The sequence below is a fragment of the Python bivittatus genome, unplaced genomic scaffold (assembly GCF_059951505.1).
Source record: "Python bivittatus isolate LINGU-HERP-01145 unplaced genomic scaffold, Pbiv_v1 ctg000850_np1212, whole genome shotgun sequence".
Classification (NCBI taxonomy): domain Eukaryota; kingdom Metazoa; phylum Chordata; class Lepidosauria; order Squamata; family Pythonidae; genus Python; species Python bivittatus.
Window position 1 is genome coordinate 22819554 of NW_028277112.1, and position 19198 is coordinate 22838751.

Genomic DNA, 19198 nt, shown 5'->3' on the forward strand with positions numbered 1-19198 from the left:
CTAAATACTTAAAAACAGGTGGGAGTTGAATGGAGCTCCCATTATGTTGGGAGGGGGAAGAAAGGGCAATAGCTTTTGTTTTTTTTAACATTGCTCCTCATTCTTTCTACTTTTGAATATATGCTATTTTCAGATAGAGGTTTAGTAATTAGATGGAAGTTTGCTTGAACTATATTAGTTCTCCAATGACAAAGCCATCTTTTTCTGGCTATTTCTGTGATAGTGCGGACATCCAAGCATCCTCCTAAAGACTGGCTGTTTAAAATGTTTGCAAATTACAATGGAAAACCATAGCTGATTTAATACAGAGTCCCTGTCCTATATCTACTTAAGCTGTCACTTCCAAATGACTTGTGTTTATAAATCACCTGGTACGTCTTACAATGGGGATTAAATACTTTTTGAAGAGTTTGGGTTTTTTAGATGATTTAGAGTTTCAGCTCATAGAATGGCAGACCCATCTCTCCATCTTTGGCCAGTGTTCTATATCTACCAATATATTTTCTGGTCAGGTCTGCATATATCTGAGTCAGACTGATATATCAGTATGATCTCTTCATACCTAGTAGTTATGAATAATCAGGAAAAAGAAACCATTAAACAATGACTGCGAATTGTTAAGTAATCTTGTGCTTTGCACTTCAAAGGTAATAAGTTGCATTGATTCTCATCATTCTGTGATAGATCTTTCCATCTCCACAAAGTTCATAGCTAGTCATCCGTCTTGCAGCAGCTTGAAGAATTCAGGTAATAAAGAACCATCTTTTAAGGCCTGCAATATCTAAGTAGATTTGAGAATGCCATTTGGGATTCTTTCAGTCTCCTCTTTCAAAGAAATGCCATCTTTAAGCATACTTAGATGGAAGTTTACTGCATGATTACATAGGAATGTAGGAAACAACCGTATGCCAAGTCAACTGTTAGTCCCTTTACCTCAGCAGTGTCTCTATTGATGGGAAGCTGTTGCCCAGAATTTCATGCAGGAGTCTTTTTTAGCACTTGGAAAAGCCTGGAGATTAAATCTGGCTTCTTCAGCCCACAAAGCATATACTCAATGTCTGATTTATTACCTCCCTGTTAACAGAAGGATGTCAAAGATACTGAATGGGCAGGCAATCCCCTCCCCCACCCCACATTCACTGACAACCAGCAGGGTGTGAGTCTCAGTACATATTTAAGATGACTGAAGCATGGCTGGAGATCACATATTCAGAGAGATAGCACAACCCCCTCTCTTTTTGCTAGAGGAAAACTTTTTAAAACAAAGGCAGAAGTTGGAAACCAACTCTGAAAAGAGATATGGGATTCATACCAGCTCCTTATCACCCTCAAAATTAATGGGCTGGAATTTCCAAGGATCTGGAGAAGAAGTCTAAGCAGAACTGAGACAAAGGGAAATCTGTTCCAGGACTTTTATTTGCTCTTTGTGTCTAAGTCTAATACTTTTTCTCTGGTACTGATATTTTCTCTGCAAGCACAGTAATTGTATGCTTTATTCAGCTTAGAATCGCTTTGCAACAGAGTTGTTTTTAAAATTAGGAGCAGATCAGCATGTTCTTGTGGTCTGCCCAGAGCCTATTCATTTGATAGGGGAGATGTTTTATAAGTTGCTATCTATGATTTGAGTAGCTATATATAATTTTTTTACTCCTTTTGCCATTGAATATTTTGCTTGGCACCACTTTTAAAGTCTACAAGGGATTTTTTATAGTCTCTCTTTTCCTTTTTTTTTTTCAAATAAAGTTTGATTTTATTTAGCTCTTGTGAGAGATTGGTGTATCTCTCAAATGGGAAAAGAAGGAAAAGGGCTTATTGCCCTAGCCTCATGCCTCAATACTACAGGCCCAGGAGGTGGCTATAGAATTGATTTTTTCTCATTTTCTTCTTATAAATTTTCTAGGTTAGTGGAGTTAGTGGGGAGGACACTAGGTAAGGTCTTCCCTAGAAGATAGGTAGTGGCAGGGGAAACTATCACACAAAGTGGAAGGCAGAGTTAGACTGTGTAGGCCAGCTAATTTCTGGGACAGGAAATTTGATACTTTCAACCTTTCTCCCTAAGAGGTCAGCCATGCTACTACAATGACATAATCAGCTATATTGCAGCTAGTACAGATATAGATATTTAGCTTTCTAATCTAAAAGTCTTAAAATTCTGCAAACTTAAAAAAACAGCCTTGTTAAAAACAAACTAATTTAATATTCTATTGGAAATTGTGATACTCTTTTTTAATGTTCCATTTAATTGCTATCTATCCTATAGACAACTCTTTCTCATTCTTTCTCTGCTTCTGTTTAAAGCTGAAACAAGGTGATTTTTAATAGGTACTGTCTATAATTTTTACTCCACATGGACTGAAACAGTATCATTCCTCTGAGCTTCCTCTGAGCCCCAAATACAAGAAGAAGGGATGTTAGTAAGGATCACAGAAAGCATGTCCTTGATTGTATTCAGAGAAAATGTCTGTTATACTAAATCCCACTGTGTCCATTGTCTGCTTTGAAATGTTTTCTTTAAACAAAGAGGAAAACCTGGACTTAAGAGTTGCCAACCTTTCCCTTGAATAGTAAGTCAGAGATTTATGCTTTAGTAAAACAAAGCAAAGGGGAAAGGTTGAAGGCTGATGTTTGGTAAGGAATACCAGCAAACATTAAAGAAGCACAACACTATCAAACTAGCTCACTTATTGGCTTTGTATCCTACAGGGATATTCCTTAACAGATGGCCTGTACAGCAGCTGTTCACCATAGTATATTGCAGCACCGTCTCCACTATGTGTCCAAATAACTTTCAGAACACAAGTGAGATACTTTAAATTCTTAAGTGAAAGAATAGCTCCTCCCATATACTTTAGAATGGACAAGGGTTAAAAGGAATGAGGATGAATATTGTTAAAAGGGAAAAGGCCAAATGGAGAAGATAGGCCTCCTGTTGAATGAGACAACTTAACTACTCAGCCCTGCATGATTTTCTCTGGCAGCAGGTGTCCAAGGTCACTTACAGAATTCATTTCTAGCTTTGTGATTTCAGATCCTTTTCAAAGCAAGAGATACTAAGGATGAGACTAGGGATCTTTTATTTGCCCAATGTGTATTCTACATCCAGTTACTTAGAATAGGAGCAGGAAACTTATGGCACTAGGATCACATCCAGTCTTGAACTCCCCCTCCCCCCCTTCTCACCTTCTGTGGCATCCTGGAAACCATTTTAATTTATCAGCATGGTTTTCTGTCATTTTAAGGCTGGAAGCACATAAAACCAGAAACATAGGGCCTCAAATAGGACTCTATTTGAAAAGTAAACAAGTAAAAAACAAAGACCCTAGTTGGATTGGTAGAGTTCTTTGGGAATGGTTTTTAGAATGCAGATGTTTCATTACCCTACTAGTAAACATAGTCAACAATGCAACTTGCTAAGCTACACATATCTACTACTATTTCAAAGACCTCAGTCCCCAAACTGGCAAATCCTAGCTTCTCTCACAAGTATAATGCTCACTTTATTGCCCCACTCATTATGTATTGCTGAAACCTCGCTGGGCGAAGGTGTGGATATCACCATCTTGGAAATTTGCTCAGCTGAATTTCAGTCCAGCACCAGACTCAGTTCCAGAATGGCAGGGTGGCACTGACCTCTTGTGAAATTTTGTCTGTGACCAGAGTCACTGTTGCTGAAATGGTGGGGTGTGATGTCTTGCATTAGGTTGGACTCAGGAACAGTTGGGGGTCCTATTGATGTACTGGCTGTCTGCTGGTAAGTTGGAACCATCCCAGGGCTCCTGGACCTGATTGCTAGGCTGATGGTTGAGTCCCCCAGCCTGCGGGTGTCAGGGGATTTTAACTTCCATGTGGTGGTGGCTGGGTCTGGGACAGCCCAGGAGTTCATGGCCTCCATGGCACCATAGGCTTGTTCCAAATAATCTCAGATCTGACATACATAGGTTGCCACATATTAGACCTTGTTTTCACTTTGGGGCAGTTGTGCGATCTGGATATTCTCATCAACCCTTTATCATAGTCAGATAATTTCCTGGTCGAGCTTTGACTGATGGCTTCCTGTGACCTCCGCAGCTATTCAGATGGTCTGCCCAGACACCAAAGGTTTTCTGGCAGATGCTTTAAGATTTTCCTGACAATATGATGGGTGAATTTAGGACCTGGCCTGTCACTAGCAAGGAGGTGATTTGGGCCTTTGAAGAAATCACTCCTGAGCATCCTCTATCTATTCGTCAATCCTGGGCAGATCCCTGGTTTTCCAAGGGTCTCCGGGAGATGAAGCAGCAGAAGTAACACCTAGAGTATAGGCAGAGGGGGACAAAAATGTCCCTATGGAACAAAAATGTCCTTAACACTTTCCCTCCAGAGATTAGGATGGCCTCAACTCTGCTGGCCTTTTGTAAGACCCTAAAGACCTAATTCTACGCCCAGGCCTGAGGCCCCAAGTGTGTGAAGGGTCCCATCTCCTGGTTGTGCTAACAACTGTCAATTGTGACATCTTTCATGCCTGCTGTGTATTTTAATTGTTGTATTTATGATGGGAATTGTTTTTAAGAATTAAACATTCACTGCCCAGAGTCACTTGTTGAGATGGGCAGCCATACAAATTGAATGAATGAATGAATGAATGAATGAATGAATAAATGAATAAATAAATAAATAAATAAATAAATAAATAAATAGTGAAAATTACTGAGCATGGGTAGATGCCCAGGTTTGGGCCTCTTCTCTCATATTACATCAGCAGGCTGTCATGCAGCAGCCATTTTAGGGTTGCTAATTCATTTTTGGGAAGCAGCTAATTGTGAGAGCTTCCCCCTGATGACTTGGCATAGCATTTCATTGACAAAGTTGTTCAGGTTTTGACTCTGCTTGGGTAGGATCTAGAGTGGATCCATTGTCTTGTCAGGTTATCCTTTTTTTTGCCTGGAATCTCTGAGAAAGTAGATAAGGTGTTCTCTGGGATTATCTCTGCCACTTGTGGTATGTACCCTTTCCCACATGGCTTCTTTGTATTGGATCCAGGTTATTATTAATTTGTCTTTGCAGGAGGAGATGTTACTGCCAGCCTTAAAGAAGGCTCTGGTGCACCCATTCCACAAGATGCCGTCCCTAAATCCAGAGGTGTTTGATCATAATTGCTCACTCTCCAAACTTCCCTTTTTAGCAAAGGTTGTTGAATGGTGGTAAAGGACAAACTGTGCTAGACAAAATGGATTATCTAGACCCTTGTCAGTCAAGATTCAGACTTGGGCATGGGACAGAGATAGCCTTGGTCGCATTAATGGGTGACCTCTGTTTGTATCTGGATGTCCAGAGGATAGTGTGTCTGTCCTGATATTTTTAGATCTCTTAGCAGCTTTCAATATCCACTGACTATGGTATCCTTCTGGGCCAACTTTGGGGTTGGGTAGTGGAGGCATTGTTTTACAGTGATTCTGTTCCTTTCCCAGTGGACAGCTCCACTTGGTGGTGGTAAGTATTGTTAGGTTGTCTCAGTAGCTGCTTCCTTGTGGAATGCACAGGATCAGTCTTCTGCCTCTACTGTTTAATGTGAAACTGTTGGGTGAGATAATTTGTTAGCTAGAGGTCAGTTTCATGGATATGCTTATGATACCCTACTTTACCCTTCTACTCTGGTGAGGCTGTTGAGTTCCTGTCTCAGTATCTGGATGTATTGAGGTTCTGTATGGGAGAGAACAGGCTTAAACTGAATCCTAGCAGATAGAAATACTGTTTGTCCATCAGGGTGCTCAAGAAGCTCCAGTTGTAACTCTTGATGGGAAAGCTTTACTCTGCAGGAACAGGTCTGCAATTTGGAGGTCCTCCTGGACTTGTAGCTCCTGCTGGATCAGCAGGTAGAAGCCATGGCCAGGAGGGGCTTTGCCCAGCTTTGGCTAGTGCCCCAGTTTTCACCCTTCATAGTCACCAGTTGGTCAGACTGTGGTCTGTATGCATAATTCAAAGATCATTATAATGATCATGTATGACAATATGCCATTAATGAGATCTTTTTTCATTAGGAAAGTATTACATTGCAACCATACTCTTGGAAGAAGCTAGCTCCTTGCAGATACAAGATCAAGTCTTCTAGTTTGTAATCCATACTTTTATGGACTCTATAGCAGAAGCAAATGACCCCTGACTGATGACATAATAATATAAATGTCACAAAGTATGGGACACAAGTACATATCAGAGCATTTGCATATTATGTCATCACACATGTCTTGATTTGGCATCACTGCAATTTGCTACAGATGCTGCTGCTTATTTTTCACCATTTGATGAACTGATAGACATTCAAGGTCAAGATAACTTAATCAATTGTTTGATTGGACTGTTAAATTATTATTTCTTTAGCGATCGCGTACTTACTTTAATAACTCAGGCAACTGTCTGCTCTTCTGCAATGTTCCCTGGGGAAAATAATGAGGTCCCCCCCCTCCCCGGATTTATGATTGATTGCAGATGTGTTATAAAAGTTTCTTCCCACATGGGGCAAGTTCCAAATATGAACTGATCTCCAGCTGACTGTATATTTATACCTGCCTACCTACCTACCTACCTACCATCTATCTATATTACTTGGTAAACAATTATTTGTATTCAGCCTGTTTCCAGAACAGCCGTCCCTAATCTGTTTTCCTTCACATATGTCGGAGTACAGTTCTCAGAATTCCCAGTCAAGTTGGTGTGGAGGACATCAGAAGTCTGATCCTGAATATTGTCAAAGCCTTGTAAAAAAAAGTGTTTAAATATAGATGTTGGAATGTATTTTTTATACAGAGTTTTTTCCATTTAGAGTTTTTTTAGAAAATTTTATTCTGGTGTTACTTAAGATAAAAAGATACAAAGCATTCCCTGTCAGGCAATCTTGCACCATTACAATTCCTTACATTTCTAGGTGTTTTGTTTAGCTAGTTCCAAGATGGATGAAGATCCTTTTGAACTGGCTAACTGAGGGCAAACAGAGAACACTTGGGAATAAAGAAGTGCTTTATTAAGTGTTAAGTGTTTTCTAATTCCTTTGCATTTTGGATGGTAACTGACCAGCATTACTACAAAATAAGCAAAAATCAAGCATCACCAGTAAATTGTACAAGCTTAACTTGTGCTAAATTGCAATTTAACGCGAAATGACTTATGCTGAGCTGCAAGTCTGGCAGGTATAAAAGAATGACAGTTCATTTTTCTTGGTCCCCATGCCTGGGTCAGGTCCCAACCCTGACCACTGAGAGAAACAGGCTTACCTTCAATCTGCAGATTTCTATGTCCTTGCCACAAGGAGACATGGGGCTGACGGTGCATTTATGCTGAGTGCTGTACACAACAGCAATATAGGAAAAGAACATTAATTAGCTCAAGTGCTGGCAGAAAAAGCTCACAGAATGATGTAACATTTTCATTTTGGCTTCAGTTTATGTAACAGTGTGAAATAATACAAAACAAAAGGTTCATTATGCATGTGACCTTCTTCTCGAGTATTTTTTCCTCAGGTCTTTCCAGAGGCCACCTTTTACAGTAATACAAATGGGCTTGTCCACTTTTATCATCACAACAGGATTGTGAGAAACATTCAGCTGAGAGACAGCTCAGTCACCTAAGTTTGAGCATCCGAGAAAGCACTCTGACCATGTACATCTCCTCTGAGTATTATTCCTGGCAATATTGTCTCCCGTGGCTTGATGGTGTTAGCCTTCCAGTAAAAGGCAGTGGCATCTACCGGGGGAGAAGGGGTAAAAAAAGTCAAGATGGCAGCTATGATTATGTGATTGAAGCCTCACCCCTTTTTATATGCATCATTGGTATGACACATAAACAAGGAATGGGACTGCCATACAGTCATGGCCTCTATCTTGATTTTATTGATCTCCCCTGGTCATTCTCTTCAGTCTAAGATATTTTATATTGTGCTAGAGTGGAGATGGAAAACATGTAGCCCAATGAGGAATGATGGGAGTTGTAGTCTGGCAACATCTGTATAGCTAACATTGCCTAGTACTAGAGGGAGCAATGTTTGTATACGTATGAGTGTGGGGTTTTCTCACTAAAGAAATGGGCTGACTGAATGTTGTCTTTTTCTGTCATGTGAATGTATAACTTGGATAATGAGCATTTCGCTGGTGCCACTTACTCCATTTCAGCACTATAGTATCATGGCACCTATTAATGGCATTCTATCATACTGTACGATCAATTTTCAAGGCCAGACCTTGGCAGCAAAAATTATTTTCCCCACCTCCACCTCTGTTTTTCATGCCAATATTTCCATCTAATAACTGAACTCTTTGAGGGAAGAGTTTCAGTTCCCCTCCCCTCCCCTCCCCCCCCCCGTCAAACCCTTCTTGCTTAATGCTGCCCTTGTTTGTGACCTTGGTTCATCATGGACAGTGTGAGCCTCATTCACGGGCCCCATATAAAAAGTGTTCAGTTCATGAGGAAGAAAAGCGTTCACAAGAGTATTGGGATTTTGATGTGAAAGAGAATTTATCAATACCAAGCAACTGTGAGTGAAAGGAAAACAGCTTCCAGTTCTAACCATTTGTGAATTGCCATCCCCTGGAAGACTGGCCTGATATTTGATGTTCTCTGGGGCCAAGGTCAAGAGATCTTTTTCTTAAAAAAAAAAAAAAATCCAGGATATATATTTTTCCCTTGTAGATTGTTTTATGATGCTGTCTCAGACCTGGTCCAGAATTCACCATAAACCTCCATCTTTGATCTAAGAAATGTGAGAAAATTACTGCAATGGAAATCACTTATCATAGACCAACTAATTTATCATCAATGGTTCTAGAATAAGGTATCATTTTTATGTATACTATATATATTAATCATCCCATTAATACCACCATAGTTGTCACCTATGGCTACTTTTTTGATGATGATTTGCACAATGAATCCAAAAGTATTCCTGAAGGATCTGCAAAGGTCTAGTATATCAGAATTCATAAAGCTCAGAACAACATTTCATAGATTTGCTGACTGATATGGAAGCCATGAAAGCTTGTGACAAAATGTGATAAATTTCTTAAACTGTAAGGCTATGACTGATTGATTGCTGTTGCAGCATGCTAATATAGGTACTTCAATGGGCAATTTTATTATACCTTTTATGGTTTTAATATAAAAACCATAAACTGTTGGTTTCTGTTGGGCTTGAGAAACGGAAGGATTAAAATACCATGTATCCGATAGGTCAGCACTTATTGATTACAATGATTAGCTATAATTATTAATTGAACAGCATATATAGTGCTTTCTCAGCTACCGAATCAACCCTATCACTAGCCTGGAAACTGACCAATAACCAAACTTTTGAGACTAGCATGATGTACTTCCAGCTGCAAGGCTCAATGAGGATTTCCATATTCATGATTTATAGCCTCATCCAGCCACCGCTGTGGTGATATATCCCTAATGCTGACAGGGTTCATACTGCTGCAGCAATGGCTGGGTAATGTTATAAATTGCTAGTATGGAAATTTTTAGTGTTTTAACTGCCAGATCAGGATAAATGGAAGTTCCCATATTGCCTTCAATGGCAGCTCCCTACAAAATGTATGTAATAATGAAGCTAAGTTGGCTGGTATATGCAAGCTATGAAGATCACTCTTCTTTTTAAGAAAAAGGTAAATCAACTGAAAAAAAGAAACTCAGTGTGATAGCCATCACCTAAAAATCAAGGAGCAGTGCTGATCCCAGGACACCTAATCTTTTGTGGAAGTATGAGCAGGCAGTTTTCTTGATGACCAATAACTATGCTTTTTGGATGAAGTTTTCTTTACTTTCATCCAGCCTACTGCTAATTTCAAGCACCTATCATTCATATGTATCAAGACCACTTTTAAAGTTTAAAAGGTTTTATACACAGAAGGCATCTTTCATCTCTTAACTAGAGTAAAACCAAGAATACATAGTATCCATGTGAAAACTACATTTCACTGATATTTACTTGGGTATATTCATATCATATATTTTCCTTTTCAAAACACTTTATGTGCTGAGAAGTTTTGAATACCTACTCATTTTTTAAAAATAAAAAATGATCTGTGATTTTCAGGATCCATATTGGCCAGAATCTGTGAAAGATACTGAGAAGCATAACTTTTGAGACACGATTCTGCCCTTAATATCTCTGTCTCTGCCTCTTTTCCTCTTAGGTACACCAAACTCTGAATGACAGCAGGTAGATACAAAAGATGAGACAAGTAAGTAGGAGCAAAATGGGTTGGGGGAGTAGTACTGCCTAATATACTGATACACACTTATTTATAGAGCAGGTACAGGATGATAGGAACACTCTAAACAATATATTTATATTTACAATTATTGATCAGTAAATAAACAATTAATATAGCAATACAATGAATAATTGAGCAAGGAAGGAGGGCTATGTAAAGTAACTGAGAAATGATTGTCTTTAAAAACAAAAATAGAAGATTAGACTATATGATGAAAGGAAGGAGGAAGGAAGAAAGGAAGAGAAGAAGGAAGGGAAGAAGGGATGGGAAAGATGGATGAGAGAATTAGAATGTTACATAAACTAACTCTAAGAAGGTACATGAGAATGGAAATGAACAAAATGAATTGAAAATAGAAAAGCCAGATTGTTGGTCTTTTAGAAGAGAGAATGCCATCAAACTCAGAAAGCCAGTAACAAGGAGTTGTGATTGCATTGACAGTGAATATATAGACATCTATGAAACCTACGATATTGCAATTCTTTTGGGAGCTCATGCTGTCCCCAGTGGAAAGTAAAGCCAACCTGCTGATTGTCTCTGCCACTCTTTGTAATCTGTTTGCTGGCAGATGGGGCTGCAATGGAAAATCAGTTTTCCAGTGACAAAACAAAGGGCAGGAGACCAACAGCCATCAGGGCATTCCTCCTGATGAAAAGGTACACAGAGGGAAAGAAACTCAAGTTAGATGTTTTGCCTCCTTCCAACATGCCTTCACTGGACTGCAGGTGGGGTTTGTGAGAACAGTTAGAGTTTCCAGGGGTTTATCCCTGACTGCACTTGAGTGAGCAACAAGACAGACCCGCTGATCTCTGAATCCAGTATTATTCCTTCTTCTCTCTGCTTTCCCTCCCCACCAAGATATTTTGCAGACAGCCCATCAAAAGTATTATTTCTAGTTTAAACTCCCTACTTCTCCTTCTCCTTCAGCATGTAGCACCTCCCTTTTCAACACCCTGAGCTCCCAAAATAAATAGAAGAGATTGAACTTGAGAGAGGATTTTGAATAAAAGTCAGGGCAATTTAGGCACCTCCACCCAACTCTGGATCATGTTGTTCAGGGGGAGGCAGGCTTTGCTCTTAGCTGCAGCACAGCCCTAAATGAAACTACCTTAAATTGCTGTACATTCTTATTCATTAACTAATGAGAGACTTTAATCTGTTAACATGTTAGAATGACATAAAAGAAAATAAAAATCCAATAATCAAAATAGAGCTAGAAGGGGCCATTTAAGCAAACAAGTCCAGACCCCTGCCCTGTGCAGGAATCCAGATGTAAGCATTCCAGGCAAATGTTTGTTTAGCCTTTGCTCTAACAGATTTAATGGAAGGGGAACCACTTCTCTGGAGAACTCATTCCACTATTCTGTTAGAAATTTTTTCCTAATAATCATTTTGGAGCCTGCCATCCTCTAATTCAAATTCTTTATTCTCTATCTCTGAAATGAGAGAGAACAGGTCTTGAGCTTCTTCTATCTGATATCCTTCCAGGTATTTCAAGAGTGGTATTACATCTCCCTTCAGTCTCCTCTTGTCTTCATAGTTTCTAGCCTCTGATCTTCTTTGTTGCCCTTCTTGAACCTCTTCCAGTTTGTCTGAACCTATTTCTCCTGTTCCTCAATCAATCCCTTTTTAAACACATTGATGGAAACCCTGTTAACTACTGAATATTTTGTAAGGATCGGTTACAAGTTCCAAAGCTGAATATTTTTTTTTTCATATCTAGATCTCATTGATCAGGGCAATTATTAGCAATTGATTTATTGCATACATTGTACATATATAGATTCCAATATTGGATATTGCATGTTACTTTAGGCCATAGAATTTTTTTAAAGTTATTTCAGTAAATTGTCTTTGGAGGCAATGCCCAGTTCATCAGTTGTTCATCAGTTCTTTTGATTGAAACTTTCTAAAACTATTGGAGAAATCACTTAGAAGTCTTTCAGAAGAACCTAGCTGCAGAAACTATCTACCATTCCAATAATCTTCTTTGTTAATTCTAAGGCTAGTTACTGTACCTGTTATTAGTGTGGTCTTCTTTATATCTAACTTTAGTTCCATTTTTAACTGTGCTCTTTGACTTTCATTATGAGACTTGGCAGATCATTTACATTTTCTGCTGGCAGAATAGCATCATCACCATAATATGGGTTAACATTTCTTCCTCCAATTTTAAAACACACTCATCTTCTTCCAATTCAGCTTTCTTCATTATATATTTTGCATATAGTTTGAATATACAAAGGGAATATATAGCCTTGTCTAACTCCTTTGCTAATCTAGAGACAGTCTGTTTTGCCATGTTTCATCCAGACCCGTGATTTCCTGACCTGTGTATAGGTTTCTCATGGGAACAACAAGATGTTCTAGGATTCCCATTTTTCAAAGTACATTCTACAGCTTGACATACTTGACATAATCAAAGGCCTTTCTTTAATAAATGAGGCATATATTGACTTCTTTTTGGTATTCTTGGCTTTCTCAGTTATCCAGCAGGCATCAGCAATAATATCTCTTCTTCCTTGGCTTTATTTAAAGCCAGCTTGGACATCTATTATCTCCCTTTCCATGTAGGGCTCTGCACTGGATGATCCTAAGCATGATCTTACTATTATGTAAAATTAAAAATATTCTATAATAATTCGTACGTTCTGTTATGATTCCTTTTTTTGGTATTGGTATGTAGACTGGTATGTTTGAATCTTTTGTCCACTGTGTCATTTCCCAGATTTGTTGGTATAGTTTGGTTAGAAAATTTCTGCAGCCTAATTTTATCTTCTAGTACTAAAAGTTCTTTTAAGTATGGAATATCTTCTAAGATACCTTGAATGTTGACACTGTACAGAATTTCAGTATATTCCTCCCATCTCTTGAATCAGTTACTCTCTGTCTACTGACTTCCTTTAGCATATCAGTTCAAGATTGGAACTGCCTGCTGAGATTGGAGATTCTTTAGAATACTTTCTCTGTTTTTCTGTGTCTGTTTCTTCAGTGTATTTACAGATACTGCTTCTTGTCTCATCTAACACCTGTCTGAAATTCTTTGTTTTTGTATTTCTTGGTTTTGGTTTCTCTTCTTAGCAATTTCCACCATTTGTTCTGACATCCAGTTTGCTTTCTTCTTTGGCAGTCTCTTTTCCATTCATCATTAAAAACTTATTTTATTTCATTCCACAGCTCTTTTGGTACCCTATCAACAAGGTTCAGATCTTCAAAGCAATTCCTGATGTTCTCCTTTAAAATGATGGGTGTATGATCATATCATGGAAACTAGTTGGCTTTGTTCTACTGCTTTAGCTTGACTTGGAACAGTTTATGATCTGTTCCACAGTCAACCCCTTGCCACATATTTGCTATTATAACTGAGATCTTCCACCTCCTTGAACCAATAATACGGAGGGAAGGAAGGAAGGAAGGAAGGAAGGAAGGAAGGAAGGAAGGAAGGAAGGAAGGAAGGAAGGAAGGAAGGGTAGAGATGGCAGAGAGAGCAGGAGCATGGAAAGATTGTCTCTCTGTTAGTTGGCTGGTTTAGCTGTAGCATTGGTGCCTGTCTGGTGATCAGTGGCTGGGAAGCATTGGAGTGGAAGAATGTTTAGGCTGACTCCTACCTGGATCTGGACCTCTTTAGGCCATATTGCTGGAGGACAGGTCTGCATTTGTTTGCAACATCTTGGGAGGACAACCCACATGTTTTCTCTTCCCCCCATGGTTTCTTTCTGTTGATCCTTGGTGAAGAAGGTGTTTTCCTGACCAGCGGTGGCATTTTCCTGGCCAGTGCCAATGGGAGACTGAGCATTTTGGGTGATGGCAGTGGCACTGGTGGCAGAGCCCAGTCACAAGATTATGACAACAGGTCTTTTGCTTGCTGCAATGGTATGTGGCTCTGTCTGCCAGAGCTGGGAATTGTGTCTCTTGCAGTTTTCAACTTTCAGCTGAAGGACCTACCAGGATTTTGGAGTCTGCTGGTGGTGGCTAGTTGGGGGAGGGAAAGCAATAGAGTGGCAGGCTACTATGGATCCCCCCCCCCAAAGGCCTTTTTGCCTTTTTTTTTTTTTTTTTACTAGGCCTACAAGGGGTGATATGACACAACAATGGTGTGGGCTTCATCTGCTGGACAAGTTGCCAATGGTTATGGACTGTGGATTGTGGGTTTCCCACTGAAGCACTGATTATCTCCCCTGGATGAAAGTTAGGGAAGGGATTGGTTGGGCTGGGTGTGAATGGAGAGGGAGCTCTGACCAGCCTGGTGAGAGTGGCTGGGAGGGGTGATTGAATTGTGAGTGGAAAGAGGAGGTAGTTGTTGGATACCCTGATGACTCTGAGTGCTAAGGCTGAAATGCCTTGGGGGACTCAGCTTCCTCTCCCTGGGATGGATGGTATTAATGACAGGGGGAGATCCCTGGCCTTGGGAACTGGGAGGGTTGGTTTGGGGGCTGCTGATGCCTTTGGGGGCTTGGGGCAGGTCAGAACAACATGGTGGTGATGGGCATGGGTAGGTATGGTGGGAGATTGGGAGTGGGGATCCTAGAAAAATAAATACATTTTCTGCTGTCACTCACAAAGAAAATGTTAAGGAAGGAGAATATTGTTCTAAGTCAGAGGGATGTGATCTCTTAAATGGACTCTTTCCTGTGGGTAGGAAGAGATATTCTTCAATACCAAGAATACGTTTCTTGGACTCAGAGATGGATAACTCTGTATGTGACTGAAAACTTTTGCCGGTACAAAGATTCATGTTATCATTAGTTATCAAGATTGATTGGGTTCCTTTCTCTTCCCCACATATCCTGGATATCATCAAGAACAGAGCCTGGGAAATAGGCGGCTTGCTCCTGAGCAGAAGCCCTACTCCATAACATCATCTTTTTCCTCAATTCAGGAAGAGACAGGAAGTGATATACTCCTGTCTCATCCAGGACAAGAGAAAAGCACAAAATACAATAGGATTCCATGTTTCCCTGCCTCATCCTTTATGGCTTTTTTGGGGGGGGGGATTGGAGATTGGGATCCTTGGGGAATGTGGGCCTGGTGTCTTATACTGGTTTCGCGTTCCAGCTTCCTGATCTCAACCTCTGTGCCTGGTCAGCAGACCTTCAGAGATTCTGGGTGCTTCAATCTACCTTCTCTGGGGTTGGGGTCAGAGGCAGCTCAATTGGGATTGTTGCTGCTGTATCAGCCTCCCTGCTGTGTAGCAACCTCCCTGCCTGAGCTGCTGGACTCCATTGCCAGGCTGATGGTGGAATTTCCCAGACTTATGGTTCTGGGGGACTTCAATCTGCCTTCTCTGAGTTGGGGTCAGAGGTAGCTCAGGAGTTCATGGCTATCATGACAGCCATGGACCTATCCTAGGTCCTCCAGAGCCCAACGTGGGATAGTAGTGATCTGATTTTCCTGTGCAAGCAATGGCAATGTGACCCGGAATTGGGGGAACTTCTGGTGTCCCCCTTGCCATGGTCAGATCATGCCCTGATTACCATGGGGTTCTCTGGTGCCAGAGATGCCTAAGATGTCAGTGTGTAGTTGATCAATTTTATTTTTTATTATGTTGAGCTTTCCCATGTTCATGCTTCTTGTGTTTACATTCCCACTGTAATTCTGTCTTTGCAGCTTCAGATTTTCTTTTCTTGCATGGCAAAATCAGCAAATCAACATTGTGAAGGTTTTAATCAGGCCAAGACATAAAACTGTTAGTATTCTGAAAGATCCTCAGCAGCATGGTGAGTCCATACAACCTGAGAGGCCTATCATCTGGCACATATTGTGAATAATTTTGTACTGCTTATCCATGTGATTTTCTTGATAAAGTGTAGGAGTGGTTTATCATTGCCTTCTCCTGTACAGTATGAAATGGTGCTTTTGCCATTGTTGCTAAAGTGATCACCCACTTCCAGAATCTTCCTATATTGCTACTACCCATTATAAGTGCCAATTACTTTTGATTCTGTTTCAGTGAGTGTGTACTGCCATTCAACACTCCCAACCTGGGTCACAAACAGCATTTCAAGATAAGTTGGAGGTGCCATCATTTCAGGTTTACAGATACTAAAAACTGAAACAATTGTAGGTCACAAAGTCCAGTTTCCCTATAGATCAAATGACAGGCATTTTGCTTTCAGTGATGCAGTGAACCTAAGACTTTGATTAAAGAACCATAAATGGTAGAGGCACTTACTTTTAAGTGTCCTTTTTGCTCTAAAGTGTCATCCAAATAGATTGCAATTTGTACAAATTTCCTGGGAATGTATATTATCATGCTATAGTACATGGGACATTTGAATAAGTAGAATTGTGCAACAGTTGAGTTACATAGGGGGTCCTTTATGAAGAGGAAGGAAGACCTCACATGTTTTTGGACTTTTTCTAGTTGGCATTTTAAATTATGCTTGTATACCATTTGAGGACCATAGCTCATTTTGAATGGCAAGTTCCTCATCAATGAGGCTCAAATATATTTATGTATATTAGAATATTTCAAGTTTCTGAAAAACCATATACTGTACGTGTATCTTTATCATATTGAGAAAACAGTAGCACACAAACCAACTAAAGCAAACAACTGTAATCAACTGAAGCACATCAAGTAAACTGTAATCCATCTAAAGCACATCAACCAAACTGTAATCCATAATCCAACTAAAGCACATAACCGTAACCAACTAAAACACACAACCATAATCAACTACAGTACACAACTGTAGCACACAAAATAACTAAAGCCCTCCAAAACATCTTAAGTAAACCAAAAGACCTAGTAGCCCAAGAAGAAAAAATAGGAGTGTAAGGGCTGTAACAGCCACTATGTAGGACAGACATGCAGAAAACTAGCAGAGCACACCCATGAACACTAACTAGCAGTCAGAAGACACAATGAAAACTCCTTAATCTCACAAGACATGGACAGACTCAACCATAGTTTCAACTGGGAAACTGTGAGCATCCTAGACCAAGGTAAATCCAAAAAATGCTAGGGGATTCCTGGAAGTTTGGCATTCATACAGATCAGCCATCAATAGATATATAGAGACAAACCATATTTACACACAATTCAAAAGAGACAATAAAAAAGCTAAGAAGGAAACAAAAAGACCAGAACACATCCTCTCCAGCAGCCTACACCCAGATACGCAGGGATTAACACCAAACAAACAATCAAGCAAAAAACAATACCCTAATCAAGAAACTACCAAAGAGAAAACCACACCCCACCAATACTGGCAGGGCAAGGTATGTATATAAACAGGGAGCAAACCCCACACTCACTAGCACTGATGATGTTACCTAGTCGGGTAATGAAATGTCTGCAAGCAAACAACCAAGCTCGGAGAGCACCAAGGACTCCACATATTGAGAAAGCCTCCATTTGGTGAATCTTAATGATGTATTCATTTCAATTATGATCAACACACCCACCACACTGTATTCAAAAGTTTCAAGAAGAGGACATGTATATTTTCTAATTCTATCAACTCTTTTACATTGAACATTCAATTCAAATTGAAAGTATCTCCACTCCCTACTTTTCTAACAGCAACAGCTATTTCTAATTTCCATTAGGATATTGGAGGCCTTTGCCACTGTTCTAGCAGCTGTTGCAAATGGAGCTTTATTGTTGATGTATACTGAAAAGCAAACAAATAAAGGTGAATGAACAAATCATATTAACTATGTGGAATGACACCTTGGTTATAAAGAAGAAAATGCCCAAGGTTAACCATAATATACTGTCACTCAGCGTAAAGAATTTTCTATAATAATAATAATAATAATAATAATAATAATAATAATAATAATAATAATAATAATAATAATATTCTACTCAAGAAGTTAAGGTTGGAGAAGTTCATCATCATGATACATCTAGATGGCAGTTTATGGTCAACATCTGCTTTGGATGATGGCTCACAGAGAAAATAGACATAAATTCAAATAAATAAATACCAAAAATTAGTTATCTCATTTCTGGCACTTCTCATCTCTTTATTGTTTTTATAGGTGAAGCCAATAGATGGTTCCTTAATTTGCAGAGCCACTAGGCTTGATTCATACCAGTGAGAGAGGATTGATCAAATCAGACTTCTATTTTAATGTAGTCCCTTAAAAATTCAAGTTCAAATCTAATATAATGTGATAATTTACATATTGTTTGCCTGTACATTATTCTTCATTAGCTGATTATTTAGTGCAAAGTTCTATATTATGTAAAAATAGGAATCTGATTAATATATTTGTCGCAGAAGTTATTAACCTGAAATTCTGATAACTAACTCCTATAAATCTAAACCAGCTAGCACAGCAACACTAACAGCTGCTTCATAGCAGATCAAACCGGCTCTCTGTTAGGTCAATGCCCACGCTGAGCAAGAATGAGGGGGGCAGGGGAAGACAACTGTATTATGGCAGTAACTCTCCGGCATTTCATATAGAAATCTTTCCCAATAATTGCTATTGCACATTGCACATATTGTACCAGTTGTCAAAGCTGAAGGCCAAGTATGATAATCTACAAAGGTTTGAGATTCTTAGACTGCAACAAATATGTGCGCAAGAGTTTTATTTAGCTTGGAGAGTCCCAACATATGCTACCAAACTTTCATCCATGTTCCTTGCTCTGTCACTAAGCTTTCAGCTCTCCCGTTCTTACATGAGCCACAGAAGTAGGGGTGGACAACTTTTGGTGGATAGGGGGTGGGGTGGGGTCTAGCCTTTAAAAAATAAAGGTGACAAATGGCCACCGTGGATGTGTGATGTTACTGAAGTAGGCAAGATTGGATTTCTGGCTCTTTTTTTCTGAAGGAGTATTTTCTCATGAAAAATAGTAGGAAATTACGTCCTTATATTATAGGTGTGTATAAAAGAAATTCTGGAGTTTCAGGAGTAACTTTGGAGGCCACAGAAAGAGCTTATGCAGTCTGCATAACCAGCCCGTTTCCAATCCCAGTTTAGTGCACTGAAGTGAA